This window comes from Topomyia yanbarensis, chromosome 2, assembly GCF_030247195.1.
Source record: "Topomyia yanbarensis strain Yona2022 chromosome 2, ASM3024719v1, whole genome shotgun sequence".
NCBI classification, from domain to species: Eukaryota; Metazoa; Arthropoda; class Insecta; order Diptera; family Culicidae; genus Topomyia; species Topomyia yanbarensis.
The window spans coordinates 150943740-150953882 of NC_080671.1; positions in this window are offsets into that span (position 1 = coordinate 150943740).

Below are 10143 nucleotides of genomic sequence, written 5' to 3' on the forward strand. Positions count from 1 at the left end.
GAAAAAATACTGAAAAACATCAAAAATTTCACATTTTACTAAGTTTTAATGGCTTTGCCGCTCTTATAATTCAAAATTTGTACAAACCAACTAACCAAACTGCTCCATTTGGATCTTCAGAAAAATAAAAAATGCAGAAAAAATCTAAGATCTATATATATATATATATATATATATATATATATATCTATATATATATATATATATATATATATATATATATATATATATATATATATATATATATATATATATATATATATATATATATATATATATATATATATATATATATATATATATATATATATATATATATATATATATATATATATATATATATATATATATATATATATATATATATATATATATATATATATATATATATATATATATATATATATATATATAGGAATTTGTCTTGGAATTAAAAGATGTCTTTTTGGTCACAGATATCTAAAAAATCACTTGAGAATTGTTTCGTTCGGAATTCTCGTTCTAGAAATATGGGTTTATGAGTCCTACACAAAACTATACCATGACAAAGTAATGTTGCAAACTACCAGAATAAGTATCTAAATTCTTCGAAAAGCCAGTGACCATTGAAAGTGTCCCTGGACTGCTTTTGAGACACGAACATTCTTGAAATTACAAGTCGTATTTTTTCGCAAATTTAGTCTCATTGTTCATGAAACATTTGTATTGGGGTTTTCAGTACAACTCAGTATCAGTTGTAGTTACACGGTAATATGTATGACATAAATTCAGTGTCATCAACTATCTGTCCAATGCATAAACTGTGATTGTAATCCTCGCTAATTTACGTGTAGAATACGGAGCACTCAAATCAAACGTCGAAACGACAAGTGAGGAATGGTAAACGATGGTTACTGCTGTGACATTATTTTTGTATTTAGAGCGAAGTTTTGATTCCTTACATCTTTATTATACATAATGCAACTGATAATTTTTACGCCATAATTAGTATAACATAAGTCTTGCAAAAGAAGCAAAACTTTCATTAGAATTTTGTTAATGCCTTTCTCATATAGAAAGGTTATGCAATCGCTCTAAAAATCGTCAACCTAATCTCGGCCGGTGGGCCGAATGTCATATTCCATTCGACTCAGTTCGTCTAGATCGGAATATGTCTGTGTGTGTATGCATGTGTGTATGTGGAAAAAAATGTCACCTCTGTTTCTCAGAGATGGCTGTACCAATTTGCACAAACTTAGTTTCAAATGAAAGGTACAACCTTTCCAATTTGCACAAACTTAGTTTCAAATGAAAGGTACAACCTTTCCATTGGCTGCTATTGAATTTCTTGTTGATTGAACTTCTGGTTCCGGAGTTACGGGTTCAAGAGTGCGACTACACAGCAAATTCTCATGTAAACTGAAACGAAAAATTCTCAAAGAAGGGAGTAAGGGAAAATTTCAAAATCGAATTTGTAATTTGGATGCCAAATGACTTTAAAATGCAAGAAACGTTGAGATTTGATATAAACTCGAAAAAAAAAATTTTTGACGAAAATTGACTTTTTTGACTTTGGCACATATTTGCCTTTCTCATATAGAAAAGTTATGCAATCGCTCTAAATATCGTCAAGCTAATCCCTGCAAATATTTTTTTTTGGCTTGTGTAGGCTTAGGTAGGAGTATGCAGTAAGGGGTTGCTACTTTAAAATTATAACTAGTTTAAAATTTCTTAACGGATCTTCCTCCTTCATTCGCCGCTGGTTTCAAGCGACGTTTCAGTGTCTACACATAGTATCTCAAAGTCGTGGCTGTGGATCCGTTGTATGTACTATGTGCAAATCGTACTGAATATATAATATACATTTCCACCATTGTATTGAACATAATGAGCCATGGAATCGTAGTTTGGACAAATGAGAAAGGCACAATTGCACCACTAGGTGAATTAAAACAGGTTTTCAAAAACACAGTTGCTCTCGGTGATGCTACGAGTATAATATGTATAAGAATTATATTTGAAATCTATTTTGTCACTATTAGGTGGATTACTTGGTGATCTGTGCATTAACCCATTCATGCCCATGTTGTTTGTGGACAACATCGTTTTTAAGCAGCTATAACTTTTGATTGTGGCGAGAATTGCTCACAAAAACAAGTCTGGCTCATTAATGTGATTATTGCCTTTAATTTGAGTACTAACAGTTGCAAGGATCAGCTCTAGAACTGAAGTTATTGCAATTAGTCTGATTGATTTACGATGGAGCAGTGCTGCCAGGGACAGTTTACGTTGACGACGGAAAAAGATTTTTTCATATGTCTTTGTTATGGTGCAATATTATTGAAAACTGATAAAACTTATCAATTTAAAGTTTCGTTGGCTACGTTTTCCACGCAATTAGACTATTGTAATTATTCTAGGACAATTGTATTGAGCATTAGAAGGTAAAAATTGACCTGCTTCTAGCACTGCCATGGAAGCACTTATCTTTATGAAAATAGGCTTTTCATGTTTCTTGACCCCACCGTTTTCAAAGAAAAATAGTTTGGAAACCCTACATGCACTAGAAAAAGTTGGGCATGAAAGGGTTAATATACCATCCAACGTCTATCTCGCGACTGAACGCAATGCTTTATCCAACGGATAAATACATCAATTCTGGACCAATTTCCAATTTGAAGTGAAGTTACATATTATTTTGTCTTAGAAGCAAACTTGCATATTATTTTTTGAGAAATTCAAAATCGGTTTAGTTTTGCCACCAAAACACCCGTAAAGCAATACTCAAATGGTATGTAACGATTTCATTTTTAATTAGTGGAAATTAATGAGCGAGGAATAAAAATTCAAAATGTTTAATATCTCCGCCGTTCGTGAACGGATTTTTACAATCTATAACTTGTTCGAAAGGTATTTTTACAAGCTCATAGTGCACATTATACGAAATCGCTCTTGTATCAAAATATTACAATTGCCAGAGAAAATCATGGAGATTCATAAACCGAGCACAACTGCAAAGTTTCGTTCGATTCGGCGGTGGTCATATTTTGCGGTCGGCCGGTTTCTCATGGAATCTCTCAGCCACTTCGTGTAGATGTTCGAAAACTGCTGGTGTATCGAAGAGTGGTCCTCTAACCCTACTGAAGGAACTAACTACTAGCCTGGGAGGGAGAAACAGACTCAATAAATGTGAATGTCATAGCCAGCCAGAACGAAACTGTCACTCCGAGCCACAAAAAAGTGTTCATCGAGGAAATGAGAGTATTGTTATCATATGCTTGCTTGAAAATATTTCCGAACGATGAGTTTCTTTGATTTTTTGTCTAGATTGGGTGTAGCAGTAAATATTATTAAAGTTTTTCTGTGATTTTAATGCCATTTTGAAATTAGCCAGATAAATTTTTCGGTAATCCGTGCTGCCACTATCAAATAAATTGTATTTCTATGTATTCAATGATGAATAATAATTTAGATACGTTTAAAAGTTTCGAGCATCGTTTTAAGACAATATTGCGATCTTGCTATAATGTAAAATAAACGCTAATTTTATATGAAAATTTCAAATAATATTTACATTTTAAGCTCAATGAACTACGCCTAAAATATATTTTATGCTTGTTATGAAACCAGTTATGGAAATGTGACGACGCTGTAAATAGGGTTGCCACCCCTCCGGGTTTGACCCGGAGACTCCGGTTTTCGGGAGCGATCTCCGGGTCTCCAGGTTTTTCATCAATTTCTCCGGGTTTGGTGGGAAAAGCATAGGTTCAATTTTTTTGGAATTAGTTGATTCTTTACAAAATATTTAAAAAGTCTAAATTAACTTTTACTCTGGTTCAGATTTATTTTTCCCGACTAACACTTCGTTTCAAGGTGGCGAAGAGTTCACTAAATATTGCTAATTTCTTTCACAAAGCAATAAAAATGAAAAACAAAATTTACTACAAATTAACCTTCCGGAAGTCGCGCTAGTGCACTGAGTGCACGCTGCTCTGAAAATCTAGCGAAATCGTCTTAGGGGACCAGCGGCTGCTCGTTCGTAAGCCATATGCGCGACTTCCGGAGGGTTAAGGAAAGTAATATTTCGCTATGTGCTAGAATAGAAATGTTGTATTCCACTAAGTCGCTCAAAATGGTGTAAAAAAGTTATTTTACTGCAATTTTACCAAATCATTTCACTAAGTCGCTCAAAATGGTGTAAAAAAGTTATTTTACTGCAATCTTACCAAATCATTTCACTGTTAGTGGTGCTTATCACCAGCTGCACTAAGATCTGGCAGATTTTTTCTAATCCAACTGACTATGTCAACATCAAACGAGTTCTTGCGGTGTTGTTGCTACTCCAGCAGCGATCCTTAACTGGGCTAGGGAGGTGAGTTTTGCCCCTTTGTTGCGAAATTAAAATTTGTTGGTGACGAATAACCGACACCACATAGTGTGATGTCGCAGCTCTGCCTCCTTTGCTTTCCTTCTCCTGTTAGTTGTGGAGGAGAGCAATGCTCGTTCGACCTCCACAGTGAGAGTAGCTGGTGCTTTTGTATTCTTGGCACTTAGTCGGGGAAGTGAAATACTACACCACATTAAACCGATAAAATACTTTTTGGTTTAAAATAATTTATATCATCTTTCTATTTAAAACATGTGATAAAAGCTATTTTCATATCTATAGTAAAGACCATTCATAATGGTGTAAATCGTGCGAAGAAAGTTTGAAAAATTTGTGACTTATTTGACAATTTTAGAATGAGTGACGCCTTGCTAGTCAGATTTGACGGTTCTCCAGTTTAAAGTTTCTTTTGAGAGTATACTGAGAAAATGAAAATCATCAACGTAGGCTTAGATGCATGCTAATAAATATAAACAAAGTTTCGAAAAAAAATTGGCAAGTTACTTCGACGTGAAGTTTGACATCGACATAATATTTTTAATGTTCGGGTGCTCATGCAGCTTAATCTGATGATCAGAATCATGAAAAAATTCCATTTCTATCTATTAGTTAAAATCTTACACTTCGTTACAGTTATTTGCAAAATAACCTTGGCTAAATTTGACAGTTCGACGGTTAAAATTGTTGGATGATGTAAAAAGAAAGGCGGAAACAGTTTTCTATACTTTATTTAGGTTGGCAATATTTTTCAGTAGTAAATAATGGGGAAATATAAAAACGAAAACATGTTATATCAAACGTTTTTTCGGTTATTTAATTATGTGGATATTTACGTTCCAAGGCTGCAACCGTACCTATCTACCTATCAAATACCTATGCATTGGTCAACATTTCACAAATCAGATAAACATGCCTCTACCGGCGAGTTTCCTTATTCAAGGATTCTGTTAGTTAAATTTTTATAAAATTAAATTCTATTTTTCAGATTGAATTTAATATTGTATCGGTTTTTATAATCAGTGTAAGAATTTTTTTTAGGAAACCGTGGTAGAATGAAGGAGAAGATCGGCACAAAAATCCTATTTTAAAAATAGAAGATTAGACACATCGTTCCGAAATATGTCTCTTTTCACTCGAGTACTGGAAGCAAACTGTCGTCTGACTTTATCTTCAAATCAATGTAAAGCACCCGGAAAAAAAACATTCACTGATTTTATACTGTCCCAAGCTCCTTTCCATCACACGATTGAAGTCATGTGCCGGTAACACGCTTGCATCAATGACACGCAAAAAGAAATTTGCTCATTTATGCGTCGCCCACCTTGATTGATTTTGGCTGTCGAAAGTTTTCTTGCTTCTTGACAAGTGCTATTATTTACACTTCGTGCGTAGTGTCTGTTTCTCCCTCCCAGCTACTAACTATTACACTAGAGTAGCTGGTATGAAAATCCCTTCACATAGTAATACCGTGGATTGCTTTGTTCGAAAATTATTTGCTTTAAACCCTTTGTGCTTTGACAAAATCATGCATATCTCAGAAAGTAAACAACATATCGATAAACAAAAATAATTGTGTCAAATGGCAAATTTAGGCCTTTCATTTGAAACTAATTTCGATAAGATCGGTTCAGCGGTTGCTGTGATAATTACATGACATTAGTGCACATACACATGGACACACACACACAAACATAAACACACATACAAACACACATACAAACGCACACACCCATTCCGGTCGGTCAGGGCTGCTTTTAAACACGAGATAGTGCTAAGAAAGTTCCTGCTACAAGGAGCTGTGCAGAGAAGTAGACGCTAACCAATGCTTACCGTGTCGTTATGGCCAGGATCAAGGCTCCAATGACGCCAGTCGAAATGTGCGCTAACAAACTGAAAATTATCGTGGAGGGTCTTTTCCCGAAGCACGACCCAACCGCATGGCCGCCTACACCGTACGTTGATACAGATGGTGGAAATGCTGGTGACAATCTAGTTTCCAACGATGAGCTCCTTATCGTGGCAAAAAGGCTGAAAGCGAAGAAAGCTCCCGGACCGGATGGTATCCCCAACGTTACACTGAAGACTGCGATCCTGGCGTTCCGGAAATGTTCAGGATAGTCCTACAGAAATGTCTGGACGAAGGCTACTTATAGATGGAAGATCCAGAAGCTGGTCTTGCTGCCAAAACCATAGAAACCACCAGGAAATCCAGCATCGTATCGGCCTATATGCCTGCTGGATAGTCTTGGTAAACTTCTAGAAAGGGTCATCCCCAACAGGCTGACGACCTACGCTGAAAGTGGGAACGGACTATCGCAGAGGCAGTTCTGGTTCCGGAAAAGGATATCGACGGTGGACGCCACCCGCACAGTCATCGAAAGCGCGAAGAAAGCGTCGAAGAAGGGGAAACAGCTACTGCGCCGTGGTTACGATCGACGTGAAGAACGCGTTCAACAATGGTAGCTGGGAGGCAATCGGCACAGCGCTGCACAGAATGCGGGCTCCAAATAATCTGTGCAAGGTTCTGAAAAGTTACTTCCAGAACCGAGTATTGGTCTACGAAACGAACATGGGGCAGAGGCCGATTAGGGTCACGGCAGGAGTACCTCAGGGCTCCATACTCGGCCCAACGCTCTGGAATATAATGTACAACGGTGGAGATGTTGACGGCAGAGACAATAGACATCGTGGAAACCTGGATGGCTGACGTCAAGTTGCAGCTGGCTCACCACTAGACTGAGGTAGTGCTGGTCAGCAACTGTAAAAAAAATCCAGCGTCTTGAGATCAGCGTCGGGGGACAATCCATCCCATCGATACGTGCACTAAAGCACCTGGGTGTGATGGTCGACGATCGGTTAAATTACAACAGCCATGTCGACTATGTATGCGAGAAGGCTGCGAGGACAAATAACGCATTGGCAAGGATCATGCCGAATCACGGAGGAGCAAGAGGCAGCACGAGACGTCTCCAGGCGAGCGTCTCATCCTCAATACTGAGGTATGGCGTACCGGCCTGAGCTGCTTCACTGAACTCGAACCGGACGAAGTTGACAAGCACGTTTCGCTTAATGGCTGTTCGTGTCGCGAGTGCGTACAGAACGATATCGTCGGAGACGGTATGTGTAATTGCCGGGATGATTCCCATTTTCATCACTCTGGCTGAGGACGTGGAATGCTACCAGCGGAGAAATGAATGTATTGCAAGGAGACTGGTCCGAGCGGACTCGTTGGCTAAGTGGCAGCAAAAGTGGAACAACGCGGAGAAAGGAAGGTGGACCCATCGACTCATCACAATTGTGTCTGGTTGACGCAGTTTCTGTCAGGGCACGGATGCTACCGTGCATACCTGCATCGGTTTGAACACGCTTCGTCACCCCTTTGCCCGGAGTGTGTGAACGTGCAAGAGACACCGGAACATGTGGTATTCGAACGCCCTACATTCGAGGAAGTCCGAAGGGGTATGCCTGTGGACAATATCGTAAGAGAGATGTGCCGCGACGAGCGTATCTGGGATGCTGTCAACAGAGTGGTTACTCTCCGTTACTCTCCGAGCTGCAGAGGAAGTGGCGAAGCGACCAACAAAGTAGCGCTATTGGCTAGAACGTCGCCGGGAAACCACAAATCGGGATTCGGGAGAAATTCCGCCGCCGGGGAACTCTCCAAAGGTGTAGACTAGGTCCGTCGCCGAGGACAAGTTTAGTAGTATGCGATATAGCACCGGGTTTGGGTCGTCGGGACGCCAGTGAACCGGACGTCAGGCTTCACCGGAATCGCGGAACCGACCTCGACACCCTCCCAGGTAGCTCTTGAGTAGGCTCGATCCACCGTCGGGGATTAGACCTAGCAGACCGTGTCGTTGGGGCGCCAGTGAACCGGAAGCTACGCTTCACCCGGAATCGCTCGATGGACCTCAGCACCTACTGGCTGGCTCGTTGAGTAGGCTAGGTCCACCGCCGAGGACTAGACCGAGTAGACGAGGCGGGGAGCTAAATGACTCACAAAAAGGTACACCGGTGTCGGTAGAAATCTACCGCCGGGGAATTCACGGTATGGTAGATTCGCCGCAGTGGACAACCCGACAGAATTGTGAAGAAAAGGCGAGCTAATTGGCCCACGAAACAAACACCGGTACCGAGAGTAATTCTGTTGCAGGGGAACCCTCAGTCGGAGTAGGATAATATCCGAGTTGATCTCGATAAAGCTGGGAGCTGAATGGCTCAAGGAATCGGGTATCGGTGGCGAGGGAAATTCCTCCGTCGGGAAACTATCGGTCGGAGGAGGGTGAGTTCATCGTTGGGGACTATCCAAATAGATTGTGATAAGGCCGAGAGCTGAATGACTCACGGAAACATGAGCTAAATGGCTCAATCAATCAGCACCTAAACCGCTCACGGGGACGAGTGCTAAACGGCGATGTAATAGATGGAAACAAGAAGCAAGAGAAGAGTCGAGAGCAGTGGCGTAGTAGCGGGGGGGGTTTTGGGGACGAAACCCCCCCCGAAATATTTTGGAGAAATTTGAAAAAATTGAATATGTTAAACAAAAATATGCCTAATATTTTAAATGAAATTCTCAAAGTTTCATTTGCAAAAGTTATCTTGTAAAAAAATTTCCTTGTGGTGAAAATTGGCTGCAGACTCGACACCTACCTGTCGGCACGTTGTGGAGGCTAGCTCAACCGCCGAGGACTATAACGAGTAGATCATGGCGAAGCGAGGAGCTAGGAACTTAATGGTTCACGAAACGGATATCGGTACCGAGAGAAATTTCGCCACATTCTGTAGTCCTTGACTTACGGCGAACATGGACTGGAGAGTGTGAGGGAAGTGTCCCCATAGAGGCCACCAGGCGATTCGCTACCGCATCGGTCAATGGAACCCTGCTGCAGCACGAAGAAGGACGGGCGGCAAGCTAAAGTCGAAGACGAAAGCCTTTAACGAAAACCTCTTTGTTGAGTTACTTCGGCGAACAACGGAATCGATTGTGACGGCTTGTGACGTTACAATGTCACGAAAACTAGGGCCATGTAGTAGACGGTGTGCAGCTTACTGGTTAAATGAGTAACTCAGTATGCTATACGCTGCTTGTCGTAGATCCAGAAGGCGGGCTCAGAGCGCAAGATCGGAGAGTGAGAGAGGAGCGCAAGCGACGTATCTAGAAGGTAGGGACTCTTTAAAACAGGAGATCAAGCTTAGCAAGCCAATTGCCATAAGTAGCTGTGCTGAGAAATAAACGCCAGTCCCTGGGGGACGCGTACTGAGTCGTCATGACGAAGATGAGGGTCCGTCGACACCAGCTGAAATATGCCCGGGTAAGCTAAAGATAATCGTTGAGGGTCTCTTCCCGAATCACGATTCAACTACCTGGTCACCGACACCGTACGGCGAAGAAGAAGGAGGTAACACAGTCGAGTGGCAAGTGACTAACGACGAGCTCAAAGACGCGTCGATGTGACTAAAATCAAAGAAAACCCCTGGTCCGGATGGAATACCAACAGCGGCGCTGAAAGCTGCGATCCTGGCATATCCGGACATGTTCAGACATGCTGAAGTCTTTAGACGATAGTAATCCCCGAAATGAGGAAGGTGCAGAAACTGATGTTGCTGCCAAAGTCAGGGAAGTCACCGGGCCATCCAGCCTCGAATAGACCAATGCCGCAGCGTGGCATAAAAGAATGAGCCAGATCCTGAAGAGCTACTTCCAGAGTAGAGCACTGCTGTACCAGACGAACAAAAGGGCAGAAGGCAATGCGAGTCGCAGCGGGCGTTACTCAGGG